The following is a 21,605-nucleotide window of genomic DNA, read 5'->3' on the forward strand; positions in this document are numbered from 1 at the left end:
TAAGAACAACACTGTCTCATCTCTCACTTCCCTCTCTTGTGCCTCCTGTGTCATAGTAACAGCACTGAGTTTGGAGTGATGGGTCTTTACTTGGCCATCAATCTCTGAATGGTCTTCATCCTCAATGACAAAAATTTAGGAAATATAGGACAACATAAAGGATATGACTTTTTTTCCAGCTTTTAAGAACTTTATTTTCCCATCACCATTCACCCTCTGCTCAGGGGTCTGCAGAGGAGCTCAGGACCACTCAATGGTGACGACAACCCACTCGGTGGTCTGAACTGTGGGAGCTGCTGACCAGTTCTCAGTAGCTGGCTGGGCACTCCAGTCTTCAGCAGAGAACTGCTGGATGGGCACAGAGGGCACCTGTATACCCCCAGACCAGTCGGGCACCTCTGGTTGAGCAGCAGTAAACTCAGGAGATGGTGTGGTCCATTCACCCTGAAATTCCTCCGTGGTCACAGCCTTCTCAGCAGCAGCCTGCTCCTCCTCCTCAGTCTCCTCGGGGTCTCTGTCGGTCAGGCATAGCCTCCCATGGGTGCTCACGGGAGATAGTGCCATGCATGTGGAGTACTTCCTGGGCCAGAATCTACCACATCAGACACACTGAGTGAGCTCCCTTGTTACTGAATGGGATGGCAATGTCCACATAGTACAGGGGAGAGTCTGTGTCACACAGAACAGTGGTGACAGGTTGACATAAGACAACTCTGTGAGGAGTTGGTGGTCACCCCTGGGATCAGTCACCACTAGAAGCCGTGACTCCCTGAAGGCTGCTTGGATCTGGTTAGTGAAGGTCCCAGGCATGAAGTGGGCATCAACTGGAGTAGGTCCAGAGGCAGCAGCAAGCTTCAACACAGCTCACTGGCCGGTGTTCCTGGAGGAGAAGACGCTGACACCAGCAGGGTTCTCAATGGCAGTGGCAGCCCGAGCTACAGACGACAGCTTCTCCCCCGGATCCTCTTCAGATTCTGACATAGGTACCATCTCTTTTCCTTTTGTAGATGTACTGCTCCATCTGAAAGTCAAGGTTGGTGCCACCTAAGCGGGTTCCTTTCACAACGACTTTGAGGATACCCTCCTCCTTCATCTGCAGGACACCAAGGGCTCCGGACATTGTGTAAGTTTACCTTTAAGTTACCATGGGAATCAAGAACAACGCTGTATGGACCCATCCCTGGGCAGTGCAGAAAGCAAGACGTAACTTGGAAATGTACCCCAACCTCACCATTTTGAGCTAATCATACCTGCCCAATAGATAATATCATTTCCTGGGTCAAAGGGTACAAGAAATTCAAACCTTTGATGAATATTGCCAAACTTAACCTTCAGAAAGATTGTGCCACCGTGTGGAGCACTGGCAGTCTGGAGAACATGGAAAGAAATAGCCATTGGTTGATACTCGGAGCCCCGTTTTACAGTTGGCTGGCTTGGCACTGCGTCCAGGGCACACATTTCAGTGGAGGCGGTGTTCCAGGGTGATGGATACAGCCACTTCGACACATTTGTAGACCCTGTGTGGTCTCTATCCTGAAGGTCCCGCCCACAACACACCACACACTTCATAATGCATTCACATCCAATCACATATGTATTTTTACCCTATAGAATTGTTAAGAATCATTTACTTTTCCTCATTTTTTAAATATATATAAATATGGATACAACAATTGACTCTCTACACTGGCCTAACTGGCATATTACATTCTGTAAATATTTACTAACTTCGGCGTGCACTGATTTTTACTTTCCGATGCTCCTCTCATTTAAAGAATTGTTGCCTCTCATGAAATTTTAAGAATGAGCACAGAGGGATCTATTATGTACTTTGCCCAGTTCCCAGTGGTAATATTTGATGATTGTGTGCTGTGATCACAGCAGGACATGGTATGGCACTGCCAGCTCATGCCATCTCGTTCAGGTTCCTCCTCTTTCTCAAACAGTGCATGCGTGTGTGCGTGTGTGCGTGTGTGTGTGTGTGTGGGGGGGTATTCAGTTTTATCACCCCTATGGCTTGGAACGCAGTCAAGATGCTGAACAGTTCTGTCACAGACCCCCTCATGTATTCTTTTCCAATGTTCTTTTACTGTCTCAAGGAGAGCAGTTTTTAGGTCTCAATTTTTTTTGTTGTTTTTTTGTAGCTATGATCTCTAAGCAGTGATTCAAGTGTCTGAAGGATAAAAATGCTCTGTTGTCAAGGTGAGCTCATGACCATTTACATACAGGGTAGATGTGTTTGCTGTCAGTAGATTCTAAGGGCATCTATTTCATAAGCTTATAAACACGGTAGAACAGTTACAGAGGAATCTAGCCTGGGAACTGAATAGTCTGGGTTTTTAAATTCCTGTTCTGGTGTTTTTTCTTTTTAAAAAGCTCTTTTTATTTTTATTTTATGTGCACATGTGCTCCACCTGAGTGGTACATCATGAGCATACAATACCCGCAGAGGCCAGAAGGGGACGTCAGATCCCCTGAGACTGGAGTTACAGACAGTTGGGTGCTCAGAACCAAACCGAAGTGGGTCCTCTGGGAGAGCAGTCAGTGCTCTTAGCCTCTGAGTCAGGTCTCCAGTCTCAGCACCATTATTTCTTAGCCATGTGGCTTTGTACCCGGTACCTCTGCTGCCTGAAGTTTTGTTTTCTCACTCCAAGCTCAACATGTTTAGCAGTATTTCTGCTGGATCTGTATGGGGTAGAGGGGTGCAACAGAGTTGCAGGAGCTTCTCATAAAAATCCATGAGCAGGAAAAGAGGAGTCCTGGGGATTCTCCTGGGAGAATCCTTCCTGGGCGAGTGCGGAGCTCCAAAGGCCACCCCTGAGTGTAGGAGCAGAGCTGGACTGGCCCCAAGCAGAGCATTTAGCTCTTGCCTTGATACTATTAAATCTCTGAGAGTAGGGCGCATCACTTGTGCCCTGGGAGAGCAGTTTGAGGTGAGGAAGGGGCCCCTGCTGAGGTCGGCTACAGCAGGAGCCGTTCTGAAGGGACCCCTCAATAAAACTGACAAGGGATGGGGCCATCGGCTGGCTCATTTTGCAGCCATGTCAGCAGCTGTAGAGTTTTAGGATTGCCACCAGGTTCTGAGTGAAACGCTGAAGTCTATTGCAACCTGATTAACAGCTACTCCGGGGGCTGAAATAAGCCACCTGGCTGACTGGTGGAGAAAAATCCCTTCCCACATCAGCCTGGCACTCTATATCATGTGCAGTCTCGGACAAGCTGAAAAATGAGTTAACAACTCCAAGCCTGTTGCGAAACTCCTGAGGAAGCAGTTACGCAGGAGCCCTTCCAGGGAGAATCGGCATTTTGTAGACAATTGACATCCAAACTGATGATTATATTTCATCTGATGAGCATTTATTAGAAGACTTGGGTTCGAGACCTGTCTCTGCCACAATGGGCAGTACCAATAAGACAAGTCCTCTTCTGTGGGAGCCTCAGTTTCTTCAGTTAGAAAATGAAAGGACAGTGTTTGATGACCCCAAAGGATCCTGCAAACCCCAAGAGAGCAGCACCTATGTCTGCTGTCCCCAACACTTCAGTTGGTGCTAGGTACATCTCAGAGAATGTCTCCGGCCACTGAGGTTTCATGTCTGTTAGAAAAAAAAAAAAATTGGTCTGTGCAGCATGCATTCTACTGACTGAGCTATCTCCCCAGCCCTTACATATATTTTATTGTTAATTTTTAGGTAGAAAAATAGTACCTAGTTTAACCTTCTTTATACTGCAAGTGGCAGGCAGCCTACCTTGACTTTGCTTGCACAGTAAAGACAGTTTATTCCCTCATATAATTGGAATGTCCAGACATGAGGGGACAATGTCCAGACAATGAGGTCCCCGGGGACAGATTTCTTCCTTTGTATGCCTCCAGAATGGGTTCTCTCACACTAAGGCAGGCTTAGCCCATGACCTTGTGTCGGCTACCCGCGCCTCCTCAGGTCAGTGCTCCGTGGCTCCAGTGACGGCGCCTGTCTTTTCTTGTCCCAGGAACAGATCCAGACATCTATTCTTGCTGTGGGATAATCCTCTTGTACACTATAAAGATTTGTCACTTGAATTGGTTTAATAAAATGCTGATTGGCCAGTAGCTGGGCAGGAAGTATAGGTGGGACAATCAAACTAAGGATGCCACAGGTAAGTGAGTCAAAGGACAACTTGTGGAAGTTGGTTCTCTCCTTCTATTGTTTGGATCCCTGGGGTCATCAGACTTGGCAGCAAGAACCTTTTTCCATGGAGCCATCTCACCCCAACCAAGAAAATGTAGTTTCTCAAGAAAACAAAAGAACCTCCAAAGGAGTGAGGGAAGCTGGGCTGGCAGAGGGAGAAGCTGAAACCCAAAAGAGCCCCCAGCTCATCCACAGAAGCTCTGCAGCTAGAGGGGCCCTGCAGCTTCTTACCTTAAAGAAGAAGCCAGGCCCTTCATCCCCAGCGTCTACTAGGAGGCAAGACATTGGTCAGGGTGTCTCTGGTTGTGGGCAGTTCCTTGTGAATGTCTGCCTCCCCACTGGAACCCAGGCAGAGAGCCACAGCCCCTGCTGCGGGAATAGAGGGAATATTCCTGGGAAGACAGGAATCCTTGCCTTCCACTTCTTACTATAGTCCTTCCTATGACACAAGAAAGATCGTTTTCCCAAACATCATTTCAAGCACTTCTCCAAAGCTTAAAATGTGATTTCATATATAAAGAGTCATGGCGGAAGAGGTGCTAGGCATCAAGAAGACCCAAGTGTGAATCCTAACTCGGTCGTTTTCCAGCCGTGTGGACTTGAACACACCTCTGGAAACATCATTTTCATCTTGTAGAGCAGGATCCCTGGGCTTGGCACTCCTGCACTTGGGCGGGATACATCTTGCTTTGGAGGCTGCACTGTCCATACTGCAGGAGGCTTAACCTTGATTGTGAACTTGGCAGGATTTGGAATAAACGAGAGTACAAACCTCTGGGCATGTCTGTGTGGTGATATTGTGTTCCCCAAAATATTGTGTACCCTAATAAACTTATCTGGGGTCAGAGAACAGAAAAGCCACTAGATACTTAGGATAGGCAGTGGTAGCACACACCTTTAATCCTAGCATTCCAGAGGCAGAAATCCATGTGTTCAAGGATACAGCCAGGCATGGTGACTCACGCCTTTAATCCCAGAAAGTGAGCCTTTAATCCCAGGGAGTGGTGGTAGGAAGCAGAAAGGTATATAAGGAGGACCAGAAACTAGAAGCATTTGGCTGGTTAAACTTTTAGGTTTTGATCAGCACAGTTCAGCTGAGAGCCATTTGGATATGAGGACTCAGAGGCTTCCAGTTTGAGGAAACAAGATCAGCTGAGAAGTTGGCCAGGTGAGGTTAGCTGGGCTTGTTCTGTCTCTCTGATCTTCCAGCTTCACCCCAAAAACTGACCTCAGGTTTGATCTTATTAATAAGAACTTTTAAGATTCATGCTACATGTCTGTGAGGGAGTGTCTACATAAGGTTAATTGGGGTGTGACAACTCACTTCGAATGTGGGTGAACCTGAGCATCAGCATTCACTTCTCTCTGCTTTCCGACTGCAGATGAGATGTGACCAGTGTGGCCTTAAGCTGCCGCCACCATGATTTCCCCACCACAGTGGACTGTGTCCTCAGCTGCTGAGCCCCAACAAACCCTTCCTTCTGCTGCTTTTATAAGGAGTTTTGTCACAGCCATGAGAAGGATAACTCACGTAAGGCCTTTCCTCACCAGATCCAGGACCCTGTGTGCACCACCCCCACTCCCAGTTGTGACAATAAAGATACTTGCAGACATCGGCAAATGTTTCCTGGGAGACCGTGACAACCCCAGATGAGAACCACGGGTCTAAGCACTTTCTTCTTCGTGGAATGGTTGTAAGAGTTAACCAAGATAAATCTGTAAGCACTCAAACTCCCAACCATGACTCAGTTGTGTCTCCAGTGCCATCCCTTGTCCCCACTGCTGCCCCGCTGTCAGCTGGCCACAGTCTGGGGAGCCCCAGAAGACTGGGTGCTTGTTCACTGAGCACTTGCACTACTGAGTACTTGTTCACACCTTGTTTTGTACCGCTGTGTGGAAATATCTGGACAGTAGAAGGCATTAGAAAGCCTGTGGAGTTGAAGTCAGACCTGGTAGTGCCTCCCGGGGCCATTTGGTGAGAAGCCTGGGACACAGTTGGTGTTCAGGGTTGGCTCTCTATTTCCCTTATCCTCCCAATTGTTCTGTCCTCTTTGAAGGACTGGAATACACTTTCTGCTTTTGTTCAGGTGTCTAATGCCTAGAACGGGAACTCAGTAAGTGTGGTCTCATAAGGCTGTTAAGCAACTCACATTAGGTCCCACACCAGGTCTGTGACCTTCTTTCTTCAGGAAAGCAAGCCATGTGGTATGGAGCTGCCCAGCCACATTCTATTCTGAAGTCTACACCTGCAGTCTTCGGAATCTTGGAATCTTCTGGAAGGCAGACGTCTGCCAGCCAGGTTGGTGAGGTTGGCTCCTTACAGTGGTGCGAAGGGGACTCCATGCCTTTGTGATTGGCATCTTCAATGATCCTTGGTTTCTACCACATCACCCAGTCTCTACCTTCGTCATCACATGGCAGACTTCCTGGTAGAGTAACGGTGACCAAATTTTCTCTCTTTCTCTCTTTTCAAAATCAGAATGTTAGTCCTGATGTGACCTCATCTTAACAAATTACATCTGCAGTGACGCTATTTCCAAATAAGGTCCCAGTCTGAGGACTGAAGGTTAGGACTTCACTGTATGGATTGAGAGGAGACCTGACTCAACCCACAGCAGTCCGCTGAGTTCTAGGGCATATTAAATGTCAAATGCTATAGATAAACTCTCGAAGTCGTCTATTCCTTTACAGATATGGAAGACCAGGTTGATTACTACTATCATAACTCTTCAAACCTGCAACGGGCTGCTTCTTCTACACCAGGAAGTGGACTGGGTGGCAGAGGCTTTAGGATGAATGAGATACAGTCCCTGACCCAAAGGATGCCCATTCTAAACAGAAATGCAGGCATAAAGAATGGCAGTCCCAAGGGTCTCTGCAGCTCTATCAGTTTTCCTAGTTCAACACGACAAAGTGCACATCTAAGGGCCTCTGGGGTCGGAATAAATATCCTGGATGCCACCAAAGAATGAAGAAAGTTCATTGTCCACACAAAGTCTTCCTTTTTTTCTGTCTTCTCTATATCTTTGGAGGAAAAAATTTAAAAGTGTCATGGTCAAACACGACTCTGATTTCTTGTGCAAAGTTTAAGGTGACCTTTACCCTTCCTAATATATCATTTTGATGAAGCCAAAATTTTCTGAGATTCTTGAGACCAGCAGAAAAATAACTTCCGAAACTGGTCCCAAATTGGTAACTGAAGATAAGTTGGAGGGCAGTTCTTTTCTCAAGTGTTACCGTATATCTTTCTTCATTGCGTGTTGATAGTGTATTAAAATTGAAATAAAAATAAAATATTATCCGTGCCATTAAACCTGACCAATTCTCACTTCACTAGTCTCCAAACCCCTATTCTTGCTAAAAGATGGACCCTCTTAACCCACTCTTGGCAAAGACGTACAGCAGGAGGGAGTCCTGAGAGGCGGGACCTTCATCTTTTGGAAAAAAAATCTCCTGTCATCTTTCAATACTTATGGAGCACACACACGGTGTAAAGCACTGCATCACAGGATGTCCTTTGCTGCCAGAAAGACACCAGTGACAGCCGAGATGGTAAATGGACTAGGGGCTTCATGAGGACAGAGTTTTGGGGGGAGCACCTCTGGCATGGGTCCAGTACTAGGTGCCACTCACACCCTGGGAGATCACCCCTGGGATGCATGGCCCCCAGCCTAACTGTGAACATGAAGTCTAGCATTCCTGGGAACCAAAGATTTTCATGGGAGAGAGTTCAAAGGTGAGAGCTCAAAGGCGAGAATTCAAAGGTGAGATGGAATTCTGAGTCAGAGTCAGGAACAGGGACACAGGAGCCAATTTGGGTGGGTGGAGCAGAAGGCCACTCCTAGGTTGTATAATATGGGCCAAGGAGAGAGGATGATAATAATCCCACCCATGGTCTGCTTGCCAAACAGGCTGATGTGGGCACCTTCTGCCACTGCTCTGAGAAAAGGGGGTGTCATTCTGAAGTTCACACTACACTCTTCATGAGCTGGTGGTACCCTACACTAGAGAAGTGTGTGTCTCAGTTACTGTTGCTATAACAAAATATTCAAGACTGAGTAATTTATAAGCAACCTAAATGTGTATCACCCTGTTTTGGAAGCCAGGAAGTCTAAGATATAGGCACTGGAAGATTTGGTGTCTGGGAAGAGCTGTTCTCTGCTCCCAAGATGGCATCTTCTTGTATCCTTATGTGGCAGAAGGGATCCAATGCATGCAAGCTATCTGCAGCATCTTTTATAAAGTCATGAGTCCCATTCATGCTAGCAGAGTCCTCTGACCGAATCACTCCCCCCAGTCCTCCCCCAGTGCAGTCACCTTGGTGATTGTCATCAGCATGTGCGTTTGGGAGTGCATGCACTCAAGAGTAAGCTATGACCCAAAGCCAGACATTCTGTGCTCCAGTCTTAATTCTCCCACACGTCTGCCACTCACACCTCTTCTTTCCCAGCCTGTAACTTCTCCAAGCTCAGTTTCCCTTCTGTGGAATGTGGGATAAGTCCATCCTGTCTGCTTCATAGGGTTGATCAGAGGATCCCGGTTGAGAATTGGAGGAGCAGAAACTTCTGCAACCTCTTCTTGTCTCTCTGGTGCTCCAGAGTCACTGTGTTCTGCCTTGTGGTTTTCCTAACTGAGCCCTTCTTTTGCCTCCTGCCTGGACCCCAGCTCCACCCTGGACTGAGATGTGACAGCACTCGAAATGCTCATCATGCAGAATGCAACCATACACTACTTACCTAGGACCCAGGCCATGCAGGTCCAGCATCCCCACAGAAAAAAATCTTTCAGGCCAGCTGTTACCTTTTGGAAAGTAGCCATCCCCCTCTCTGGTAAATTTAAGATTTTTTTTTAAAAAGCTACTTGGTTCTGTAGTTTATGGTGTATCTAGATAAGTGGTTAGAACCCACTTTTAATCAGAGTGGGCAAGTCACAAGTTCTTGTTCACAATTTCAACATCGTAGCACATACTTGACAGACTTGCTGTAAGGATTAAGCAACAGGATGCGTTTGTAGTATTTTGCAAATCTTGTGACAATGGGGCAGCTAATTTGGAATTTAGAATTATTTAGGAGAAAAGTACTGATGTTTAAAGGGAGTGTTCCCGAGAGGACTAAAGTGTTTCTTCCTAAGGATCAACTAATTAGTTAAATGAAAAAAATTAATTGGGTTTGAGGGCATATGCTCTGTGTCAATCACTACGAATCTGATTCAGTATATTAAATTTGCTGTCTACCCAAACTTCATGCCTCCTTCTAGCAGGGCTGGAAATGGATTCTGTCCCCGTTGAGAATGTCTTTTCAGATCCTCTGTTCTCTCTCCACTTCAGTCACAACTTGAAGTCTCCTTTGCTTAATGCTTTTCCACCCATCCCAGCCCTAAGACCTACTGTCCCAGTTCTGCTCAATTCCTCTGGGAAAGGAACATTAATAAATGAATTTAGAGAGTGTGCAGGCTAATGTTTTGCCAATTTGACACAAGCTAAAGTCATTTGGAAGAGGAATCTCAACTGAAAAAAAATACCTCCATCAGATTAGCTTGTGTGAAAATCTATGGGAGATTTTATTGATTAATAATTGATATGGAAGGGTCCAGCCCACCATGGGGCAAGCCAGGTCTGTTTCGGTTCCTGCCTTCAGGTTCCTGCCTTGATCTCTGGCCTTAACTACCTTTGACGACAGACTGTTATGAGGAACTTTTAGCTGAAATAAACCCTTTCCTCCCTAAGTTGCTTTTGGTTATGGTGTTTATCATAGCTGTAGAGACCCTAACTAAAATAGGTAGGAAAGATAGGAGTCCCTTAGTAGAATTCCAAAAGGTACAAGCTGATTCAAAGGTAAAAATTCAGGATGGAAGCAAAGCACACACACACACACACACACACACACACACACACACACACACACACACACACACTCACACACACACACACAGGGGCAGGGGGGCAGGGAGGCTTGCTAATCAAGCTTTCACCTTGCACAGCATATATTGACTTTAAAAAGAACACACAAGATCACATTTGGGCTACAAATAAGAGCCACTGTCCCGACGTTAGGAGATTTTTTTTCTTCACCTAAAACATCAGAGGAAATATGTATATATTTAAGTAAAGTGATGTAACTAATGAGAGTTTTTGAATTATACTACTGGTGTTAGGCAATATTGCTAAAAATTTCATCCAATTACCCGAGACATTTAGGGAATGAACATGAGTCCTGAATTTTTTATAGCTACCTAGCTTGAGACAAAAATGTGTTTGTAAAGTTCTGCTGCTGCTGCTGCTGCTGCTGCTGGGGTGTTGGTGGGGATGGTGTGTGTGTGTGTGTGTGTGTGTGTGTGTGTGACGGGCGGGGGGGATGGATTTCTTTTTTTCCTTTTCCCACACCTTCTCCTTTCTGTCTCCTCTACTGTCCCATAAGTTGTCACATCAGGTGGATTCAGACACAGGCTGCCTAATCGGTGTCTACAGGTGAGATGTAAGCAGATGCGACCCTCACAGCCATTGTGCCAAGTCCAAGAAACATGACAGGATGAAAGATGTTGGCTTTTATTATTTATTTTTTGAAAAGGAGAAACATTTGGGCAAGACTGGGACTGCTTTTTGAGAAATGAAAAGTCCAATTTGGTTAGGTTAGGCTGCAGATCCAGAGATGACAGGAGCCTGAGAAGCCGTTCTCAGAACCAGAGAGCCTCTGTCAGCCCAGCTGCCTAGCCAAGCATCCTCCCCATGTGAGTCCCTGGCAAGGTGTGCCTGCGTCCTGCTCAGGGAGTAACAGTGGGCAGCCTAGCCTTGGTGGGGCGCCACTGGGAGCAGCCAATGCCCCACTGTTCCTCCAAAGGTCTCTGCCCTCTCCTTTACCCACTCTTCTTTCTGTCTTCAATGGTGATATTTTATTTGTGCTGAAATGTGATTTTATTTGTATGTTAATAAATAAAGTTGCCTAGGGGTCAGAGCTAATAGCAAGCCATAGCAGAAGTCTGGCAGTGGTGGTGCACGCCCTTAATCTGATCACATGACAGGCAGATCTCTGTGTGTTCAAGGACATAACCAGTTTGGAGACACACGTCTTTAATCTCAATACCAACCATAGAGACCTGGAGGTCTGTATAGGCAGGCAGTGATGAGGAGGTCATGTGGTTGGGTTTGAGAAGGCAGAACAGAAAGTCAATAAAAAGACAGACACACAGGAAGTAGGTCTCTTTCTCAGGGGAAGGATGGCAGCGGCAATGGGTGGTAAGAAGGTGGTTTTAGTCTCAGCTCTTAGCTACTGCTCTGACCTCTTGGGCTTTTAACTCTGCATTTGGCTCTGTGTTTCTTATTCAATAAGACCATTACATCTACAGTCTTCTCTCTTTCCCTGCTTCCTTCCTCCCCTCCACCTGGGTCACATCTGGATTTCCCTGTCTGTGACACATCACATCTCTACCAAAAAGCTCAATTCTGGGTGTCAGAGCTCAGTGGCCAAGGGTCCTCTTCCCTGAGGTCTACAGCTCCACCAGGCCCTTGGCTCATACAGGGGTCCTGTCAGTGTGTTCATAATGGCCCTTACAACAGTGCACTGCACACAGTAGCCTGAGATAGACTTTTAGCATGAATAAAGAAAAAAGGCATGACCCAGCCCTTCCAAAGCACTGGAGATGTCTCTGAGCCTTTCCTACTACCCACAGGCCAGTTCTCCCTCCTGGGGAAACACCCGCTGCCGGCACATCCTCCAAGGCAGTGGCTCCCTCCATCACTGTATCCTCATCCTATCCAGCTGGTATCCATGTCACAGTGTACCCACTCACCCTACTGTGTGCAACACTCCACAGGTACAGGGCTTTCTGGGTTGCAGTTAATATTGGGGAGCCCTTGTGATGCCTCACCTCACTTTATAGTCACTCAGACGACAGCCATCCTTGCAACCGAAGACGGTGACTCCTCTCTGTACTGTTTCATCCACCTATTCAGCAAAGACAGGATGGTGAGGACTTGAAAAGCCCATTGCTGTGGAGGTACTGACAGAAATGCACATTAATAAAACAGTTTTTGCAGGGTGATTTGACAACAGATTAAAAGACAATATCATACACATAATTGTGGACTTAGCAGCTTTGCTTCTTTGAATTTATTCTAATGGAAATGATTTCAAATGTACCTAAAGTTTTATCCAGATAGGCGTTCATCAATGCTGATGTTTACAAAGGTAAGAAACTGGAAATCCACAGCCCGTGGGGTTTTGAATGAACACAAATCTTTAAGGTGATTCTTTTTTTTTTTTTTTTTTTGGTTTTTCGAGACAGGGTTTCTCTGTGTAGCTTTGTGCCTTTCCTGGAACTCACTTGGTAGCCCAGGCTGGCCTCGAACTCACAGAGATCCGCCTGGCTCTGCCTCCCGAGTGCTGGGATTAAAGGCGTGTGCCACCACCGCCCGGCTTTTAAGGTGATTCTTAGCAGAGAAAGTTTAACAAAACTGTATCAGGTAGTCACTGTTACCCATCAACAGAAGAGAAAAATGAGACAGAAAATCTCACCATTGTGACTAAGGTGGCATAGTATATAAACGATGGAACTGGAAGTCGAGCCTAAGCTCTCTACTGCAGAAACGACTTCTTAGACCCTGTCTTTCGATGTACGGCAGGGGACAAGAGGCCCGAATGAGCCAAGTTTAGAGAGCGAGGAGACAGAAGTGGTGTGGACAGAGAACTTGACTATAGTGTCCACTGTGTTTTTTCTACTCTCTCGTTTGGCCTGTTTCTAGTTTCAAAAGCAATCTTCTTTAAAATGGTGTTTCTCTGGCCTCTGACCCCCAGGACACACACTTCCTAAGGTTCTGTTTGGTACTTACGATTAGATTTTAGTTCATATCCCCTCTATGTGCCAGCATCCTCATGAAGTGTACTAATAATCATATGGGTCTCTTGTCTCCTTGGTCCAGGGTGTCTGTTTCTAGACCTGCTCCTGCATATGGCTTATCAAACCTTTGTGGTACTCAAAGCTTCTAATGCAACAAAATGAAATTAAAAAAAAAACATTCAACTTGGCTGAACAGCAACTAGTACCCAATATGAACTTCATAAAGTTTCATTGGTTTGGGGTTCAATGTGACTCAATGGTAGAGCCCTGGCCTAACAGATGTCAGCCTTGGTGTCCATCCTCAGCATGGAAAAAAAGATTCATCAGCTTGAACATAGAAAAATGATAATTAATAATTATTGACCTGGCAAGATATGGATTTTATTGTTGTTACATGGGTCAGAATGCATAAGAGGGTCCCTTTTTACTGACAACTTAAAAATTTTATTTATATAGAAAAATAGGTCATGGTGCACACCTCTAGAATTTAAAGCATGCATGGGCTCTGTAGTAAGACCCCAAATAAATAAATAAATAACAAATAAATAAATAAATAAATAGAGCTGGCAAAGCACGTAACCGAGTCATAAGTGGGTTTCTAAAGGCTATGGGGACTTACCCTTCACTTTTATCTACTTTTTGTTGTCTGCAGTTTACCTCTTGATTTTCCCCAGTAAACAGAATGAGCTCCTGTAATGATTATTTTGCATTATGAAAGAGTCATTTGAATGCCTGGCTCCTCTCTGACACTAAAGATAAGAATTTACATGTAGTGGAGGGATCGTATTAGAGCTGAGAGGTTCCGAGAGCCTGCGCCAGCCTGAGCTGTGGCAGTCAGGTGCAATTCCAATTCCCAGTGCGCCGAGGCTGTGACAGGGAATCATTGCCCTTGAAATGGGTTTGCATAATATAAAAAATCGGGATCACCTCTCACTGACGAGAATGTTAACATTTGTGGGAGTTCCCACGCCTGCTCGGAGGGAGAGTCCTGTGACATCGTGGCTGTGTGGTATGAACTCAATCACTTGCAGAAAATGTGTCATGTAATGGGGATATTACACGGGGTGGTATTATGGAAAATCCTAATTGGTACCAAAGTAATTCTTACTAGAGTGGACTATAAAACCTTGAGTGCCATTCAAACTAATCACCCCTGTGGCATTCTGAGCAAATGCAGGTTAATGGTGATGATCTTAATTTTTTTATTAATTAAATTAAGTACATGATCTGACAGTATAAGCCCATTGTCGGCGTTCATCATGCTGATAATGAATGGCTTGAACACTCAGCACCTTTGGTTTCACAGAGCCCTGAGCTCCTCTACTCACCATTAATGACCCTGGACAGATCTCCAAGTGGCTCATCCAGGCTGAGAGACAACAAGTAACAAGGCTGTGAGCCAGAGACTGGGAGAGCAAGGGGTGGGGTGGCGGCGGCGGTGGTGGCTGGGAGAAGACTCCGCCCTCAGCTGTGTTTGTGAGGCCTGCATCTTGGATTCCTCCTTAGCTGTTGATTTCTCTGAAGAGTTAGATGCAGGAAAGAGAAAGAATCCAAACAGTGAATGTGAAGGATGCAGATATAAAAAATATGAGACTATGCCAGGCATGAATTTTCTTCTTTGAAAATATCAGATGTGAAATTGTGTGTTTAAATATAAGTAAACTTTTAATTGCTCAGGACATTAGCTTCTGTCTCCCTAAGACTAGGACAGAAATGAGGCCTTAGTCATTATTGTTTCCCATCTACCTGACACCGGCCTTGTTCTAGCTCATTTCTGTTCCTGTGACAAAACACCATGACAAAAAGCAATGTAGGGTCCATTTGTCATACAGTTCCAGGTGAGAGCCATCACTGTGGGGAAGTCAAGGCAGGAAGGGCATTCCTACAGTCAAGAGCGGAGCAAATGAACACAATTGTGCTGCTTCCTTACCTGCTTTCTGACCTCACCATCATTTCTCCATCCTCAGACAGTTCTGGACCGTCTACCTAGGGAATGGTGCTGCCCACAGTGGGCTGGGTCTCCTCACATCCATTAACAACCAAGCTCATCCCCCATAGTCACATTCACAAAGCCAACATGGTCTAGGGAATTCCACATCGAGTCTCTCTTCTTGGGTGATTCTAGGTTATGTCAAGTTGACAATGAAAACAACATAAAGCCCATAAGTCAATGGCCACTGTAAGCCTTTATTTTACTAAAGACAAGATGGCGTGGTTAGACTTGCTTTTCCCTGTGGGTGTTCCCTGAAAGATTAGTCCTGCCAAATGTACTCTAAATTAGAATCTCCAGGTAAACAAGTTTGAGGAATTTGGCTGTTTTTACATTTCACAGGAAATTTGCCGTGTGTGTTAGTATTATGAAGTCTGTACGTCCAAAAGAAAAGAAATAATTCAAAGCCATCTAACCTTCAGCTTTTTAATTGTGGATGGCAATCTCTCACTGGGTGGTGTAACTAAATATGGGCATTGTCAAAATTTTGGCAACAGAGAGAGGTTTCTGAATACACGATGACCAAAAAGTTAATTCAATCTCCAATGTGTAGTGAATCTACGTGGCTTTGTTTTTTGTCTGTAACAACTGGTAAAATTAATGATGTGTCAAAGAACTGTTTTAAAATAAACTTCTTGTGATTTATTATAAATAAATGTTTTGTTTATATGCCTATTTTATACATTGTGGGGTCAGATAAAGATTTATCAGGTAAAAGGAGATCATAAATGGGGGAAAAATGTAAAGATCCTCGGTCAACTCCTGTGTTGTCTAAATTATCTAACCAGAATTGTTTAATCAGATAAATTTCCAACCTCCCACAGGGCACAATTTAGCAACAGACTGAATGCCTTAGATACCTCAAGTTAGCCTTATAGCTGGGGCAGATTAAAAGATTAATGTGGAAACAATAATGTCCAAGTACTCCTTAAATATTGGCATCACAGAGACCTCCCTTGATTATGATTAAATTTCCAATGAAAAGCAAGAACAACAGAATTGCAGCCTTGGAAGGGACCTGGGACATCATGCATCGTAACCGTGAATGCATTGCAGGGATTCCCTCCATGGTACCCACAATGTATATGCTTCGGTGTCTGCTTGAACACCTACAACGGCAGCTCAGGGTCTCCCAGGACAGATGATTGAGTTGTGGCCAACGTTCCTCTCTTACTGAGCTCAAATATGGTTCTGTGAGGTTCTAGGTCTCATCCTAGCACAACAGAACCATCTCCTCTCTCCAATCTATGTAACGGTTCTTATGGACTCAGTCAGTGTACCCGGAGTTTTCTCTCTCTACTCTTCAAAGTATACTAAAAATAAATAAGGAAAGCCATCATGGAAATGGTAAGTAGAGTTGAAATGAGGCTCGTCTTCATAGCGAAGTTGAAGAAATAGAACATCTACTGTGTTCGTCAGGGTTCTCTAAAGGAACATAACTGACAGAATGAACATATATATTAAATGAACATATATATTAAAGTGGATTTATTAGATCTCTTTATAGGATGTAACCCAACAATGGACAGTCCAACACTGGCCATCTCACACTGGAGAAACTGAAAACCTGGTAGTATTCAGTCCACAAAGCTGGATGCTTCAACAGTCCTGGTCAAGGCAGTGAAGGCCTGGAGGATTCCTGGAGAGCTGCTGGTCTTCACTCTGCATTGGAATCCTGAAGAAGTTGTTTCTAATATCAGCAGAGGAAGGGATGCAGCAGCAATAGGATAGATGAACTTGCCAGCAATAGTGAAGGCAAGCAGGGGAAAAGCAAAGTTTCCTCTTCTCTGTCCTTTTAACTGGGCTGCCACCAGCAAATGCTGGCCAGGTTTAGGGGTGTGGGGAGAGCCTTCCTTCTTCAAATAATCTAAACGAGGAGATCCTATTGGTGAAATTATTAAGGCCACTCCACATAGTTAAAAGGAAGATTTATTTAGTGGGTAACTTACAAAAAAGGGATAGGTAGGTTGTGGGGTCTGGGGAAGGTGTATCTCAGTCCAGCAGTGTTCTCTGGAGCTCTGTTCGGTCAGCCTCCACCGTCAAGGGTCCAGGAACCGAGAGAGCGCCGGCCCATCCAGATCTCCAGGTGCCTCTCTTGGCCCCGCCTTGTAGGCGTGACAGTTGCTGAAGCCTCAATGGGGGTTGGAACTTCCAGATCAAAGCTGGAATGGCTACCCACTACAAGATCCCTCACAGGAGGGCCCAGAAACTTGGGTTTTAGTTGATTCCAGATGCAGTCAAGTTGACAATCAAGATTAACAGCACACCCACCTCATTGGTTCTTTTCTTTATGCAAGTCTCTGTGTTTTGTAAGAATCAGTCTATTAGGATATTATAGCCTTAATCCAAATAAGTGGTCATATTAGTAGGGTTTAAAGAAACTAGACCAGGTTTGATGGAGGATAAAGGAAATGAGTATGGGACAGTGCTGGTGATGGGAACTTCTAGAGAAAGTCTACCCATGTGTTCTGATGCTGATGCTTGGGACCAGACCACTGGCAGCAAATGCCAGCTGAAAGAGGCATAAGGTTATGATGGAGAGTTAAAAAGAGGCAGAGAAGGCAGTGTAGCCTCTCCAGGGATCAGTGCAGCCAAGTGTCATCTATAAGGACAATGCCATGGCATGGACCTCCTAATGCTGCCTAATCATGATACGTGGAGCATGAGCAGTCAGAGCCCAAGGGTGGGGTGGATATCCCCATTGCTGAACCAAGAAAGGAGGCAAGGGTTGTTACAAGCGCCAAATTCTACCCATACCGGCACCCCACTGTCCCCTTGTATTCCAGCCACATGTCTACATAGACTGTGCAAAGTGTTTCTCTTGCCCCTAGTCTGTGGGGGGAACTCATCTCCCTGCCTGATGTAGCCTAAATATCACTGTCCTAACTAACCACACCTGCCCCTCCAACTAGAATAATATTCCACCTGTTTTGTATTCTGAGTTTTTCTTCCTCAGCACAATTTGTAAGTATATATTTATTCCTTGATTAGTTCAATGAATGCATACTACTCTATATTACAAATTTTATGCCCACCCATGGAGAGCATTAGCAAAGGCTGTTTAATGAATCATGGTCAGACTGTGCACTGTTTCAGGAATGGGAGCTTTTGTATCCTCCTGAGGTGGGTTTTACAGATAGAATTAAGGAGACACACAATCCCAGAATGCCCACCCTTTTTATTGATTATTTGGGAATCTCACATCATGCATCCAAGTCGCACTCACCTCCCAGTCTTCCCATGTCTGCCTCCCTTCTCCTGTGAACCACCCTACCCCACCCCAACACCCACCAAAAGTCCGTTTTGTGTGGTCTATATATTCACTGGAGCATAGTTAAAATCCTAGTGGGCAGCCCTCCAAGGAAGGATGAGTCTTTCTCCACCAGCATCTGCCTCAGAAGCCATCAGGTGAGGAGAACCATGCTGAGCCCAGATCAGGTCAGAGCTTGCTCTCCCACACCCATGCCGCCATTATTGCCCTCTATGTCAGCTGGGGGCAGGGCAGTCAGAGAATCCCTTTTAATATCCTAGAATTGTGCAGGGCATGTGCTGCACAGGTATGTGTGTGTGTGTGTGTGTGTGTGTGTGTGTGTGTGTGTGTGTGTGTGAGAGAGAGAGAGAGAGAGAGAGAGAGAGAGAGAGAGAGAGAGAGAGAGAGAGAGTCCTGCTCAGAAGCTCCTTGTATTAACACAGTTAGAAATGGTCCTACCACCGGAGGAAAATCACCTGCTGTTCTTCCCACCCATGATGACCACGCTGTAGGGATTAATAGTCAGCAGCAAGTCCACTTATACCCACTCATGACCCTGGGGCTAAATCCCACTTCCTTTGGGGCGCCAAGAAGAGACACTCCTGTCTGCGTATCATAACAATTAATCAATTGGTTCATTAGTTAGCCAGTCCTGCCCTCCTTTGTCCTCTGTCCTTATGGGTCCTGGTCAAGTATGTGCTATGCTGTCCTGAGAGACTTATCGAGGAGGAGCATCGGGAATGCACACCTGACAAAGATTTTTTTCAGTGAGGAAGCTCTTCTTTCATACTTGTGGAAAACGAGGTTTTCCTTAAAGTTCTGATGAAAGCTGGCTGAGACTTCGCTGAAAATATCAGACTAAGATGGCAACTCCTTCAAGAAGCTCCTGGCCCCATTCTCAGCTAGAGACAGGAGAGGCTCCTCAGGAGGGAGGGCCACAGGGGAGGAGCTTCGAGTTGGGTGTCCAGGCCATCGGAACTCTCTAGGACAGAGGGTGGGTTGGGAGTTGTAGTGGCAGAGAGGAGCTGGGTGGAAAGTCGGTGTCCTTCTTCCTCCATGTTGTCATGGTTTATAGGATACGCGGAGGACACGGGGCCATGCACGTTTTTACTCGTGACAGGGACTGACGTGCTCTGCTTGCTGCTTTGACAGCATGCATCTCACCCTACCCCCACCCTAATGCAGGCAGTTCCTTGATGAGATAAAGGGCGGAAACCCTGGTTTGAGATTGACGGCCTGAGGCCCCTTAGGCTGGTCAGGCTACTTTATAGACCTCCGGGCCCAGACATGGAGTCCCAGTCCCGACTGCTCCCGAGAGACACCTGTGCTGTTTGGGAAAAACACTCATGCCCAATTTGCCAAAGCCAGGTGTGGGTGCCCTCCACGCTCAGCAAGTCTACTTCTAGGTCAATACCCAACATATAAGAAGAAACCCCCTCAAAGCACACAGGAGTCATAACAGCTCCACATAAAGCTGCCCGAAGGCTCTCAGAGCCCCCTTCCTTAGCTCCCTTTCCTTTTGTCATCCTACCCATGCTCGCTCCTCTATAAACACACAAGTATAAAAAAATTAGAATCCAAGATCCTCAACTCAAGGAGATTGGTGTTGTGTTTGCCTTCACTTTGTTTGAAGTATCATCCCATTCCATTCCATTCCCTGCAAATATCATGATTCCATTTGTTTTAACGGATGAATGAAATATCATATTTTCATCATCCGTTTATCACTAACAGACATTTGAGCCAATTCCATCTCTTTGCTACTGTGATTAGAACAGCAATAAATGTGGGTCTGCAAATATCTGTGTGTCAGAAAGTCTAGTCCTTAGAAGTGGGATGACCAGGTCACATGGTAGTTTATTTGTAGTTTTTTAGAAACTCCCACGCTGAATTTCATAGTGGACACACTATCTTACATCCCCACTGGCTGTGAATAAGAATTCTTCTTTCCCCATGTGGTCGCCAGCATGTGTGGTCATTTGTTTCTTGACAATAGCCATTCTAACTAGAGTGAGATGAAATTTCAAAGCAGTTTATATATGTATATATCTATAAAATCATATATATTTTAAATTTTATATTTATATATATATATATATATATATATGCTTTCACTCATATCTCTGACTTGAATTTTTCCTTCCAAATTACTGGAATTTTTACTAAAATTTCCTAGCATTTTTTGTCTGGAGGTGGGGAATAGGGAACAGCAAGGTAGGACCTGGGAGGAAAGGACTTCCTAGAGACTGTACCATTGCCAGTGTCTGGAAAAGCAACCCATGTGTGTTTGAGTTAGGAGCCTTACCGTGAAGTCCAGACTGATCTCCAACTCACAGTCCCCTGGCTCGGCCTCTTCAGTGGTGAAGTCACAGGCGTGCTTCACCACCTCTGGTTTCCATGCATTCTTCGTGTTGGTCTGGTAGCATTCATAAAGTAACTGACAATATGGGGTGTTTTGTCCCCTGATAGTGAACAGTAGTAATTACAAATCACATTTTTGCCCCTTAGGCTAATTTAAAATGGAAGTCTTTGTTGAAACAATCTTTCAGTAAAAATTTAGGTCTGATTAATAGGCAAATTGTGTCCTTAAAACTTTTATTATATTGATTCCAAAATAATCGAGTTGACCGATACATTGGACTATGTCTCCCCACATTAATGAAAAGTGCCACTATGGTTCTATTGGCTGTAATGGATAGCTGAATCTTTCTAGGAGATGTAGCTTCAGGTTTTTGAAAAATATTAAGGTGATGGATTTTATTTCTTTTATTAGAAACTGAAGTTGTCCTTGCTTTTTTAAAAATATATATTGCTTAAAAATAAACCCTCCTTTTTAGGCCTCCTGCTGCCCCAAAGGCTCCTTGTTCTACCCAGAGCTTCCTTGGTGATCAAATTTTCCTCACTCTTTTCTTTAAGCAAACACTAGAGGCTTTCAGCTGCTACCCAAGATATCACTTAAAAAAAAAAAAAAACCCTTAAGGCAGCTTGAAAGGCCTCCAAAAAAGCATGACATTCAATCAAAGTTCAGTAAGGAAGTTTTAATGAATGAACTTAGTCAATTAGAAAGCACCGCAGCAGAGTGATTAACTCTCATTTGCGCATTAGTGTTAAAATTAATTAAAATGTTTAAGCCATGGGAGGCAGGCTACCTCGCCAGGACCTGCCTCTGTCCTCAGATTCGGTCTGGAGCCAGTAGTGATTCATCTTAGAGCGGGGAGAGAGAGAGAGATAAAAGAACAGTGGGGATGAATGTGCTTTCAGTGGTACTTAGCAGCAGGGAGACCTTGGGGACTGGAGAGCAATGCCACTGCAGTGTGACATCATGATCCGGCATGGGGACAGAGGACTCAGCACTTTCACTGCCTCC

General features: G+C 45.1%; 1 pseudogene; it reads right to left on the bottom strand.

Moving 5' to 3' along the window:
- Positions 1-240: 240 nt before the first annotated feature.
- Positions 241-1,120, bottom strand: LOC128097592 (40S ribosomal protein SA-like; annotated as a pseudogene).
- Between the last annotated feature and the right edge of the window lie 20,485 nt (positions 1,121-21,605).

This window comes from Peromyscus californicus, unplaced genomic scaffold (assembly GCF_007827085.1).
Source record: "Peromyscus californicus insignis strain IS unplaced genomic scaffold, ASM782708v3 Scaffold_5__1_contigs__length_169319896, whole genome shotgun sequence".
Classification (NCBI taxonomy): Eukaryota; Metazoa; Chordata; class Mammalia; order Rodentia; family Cricetidae; genus Peromyscus; species Peromyscus californicus.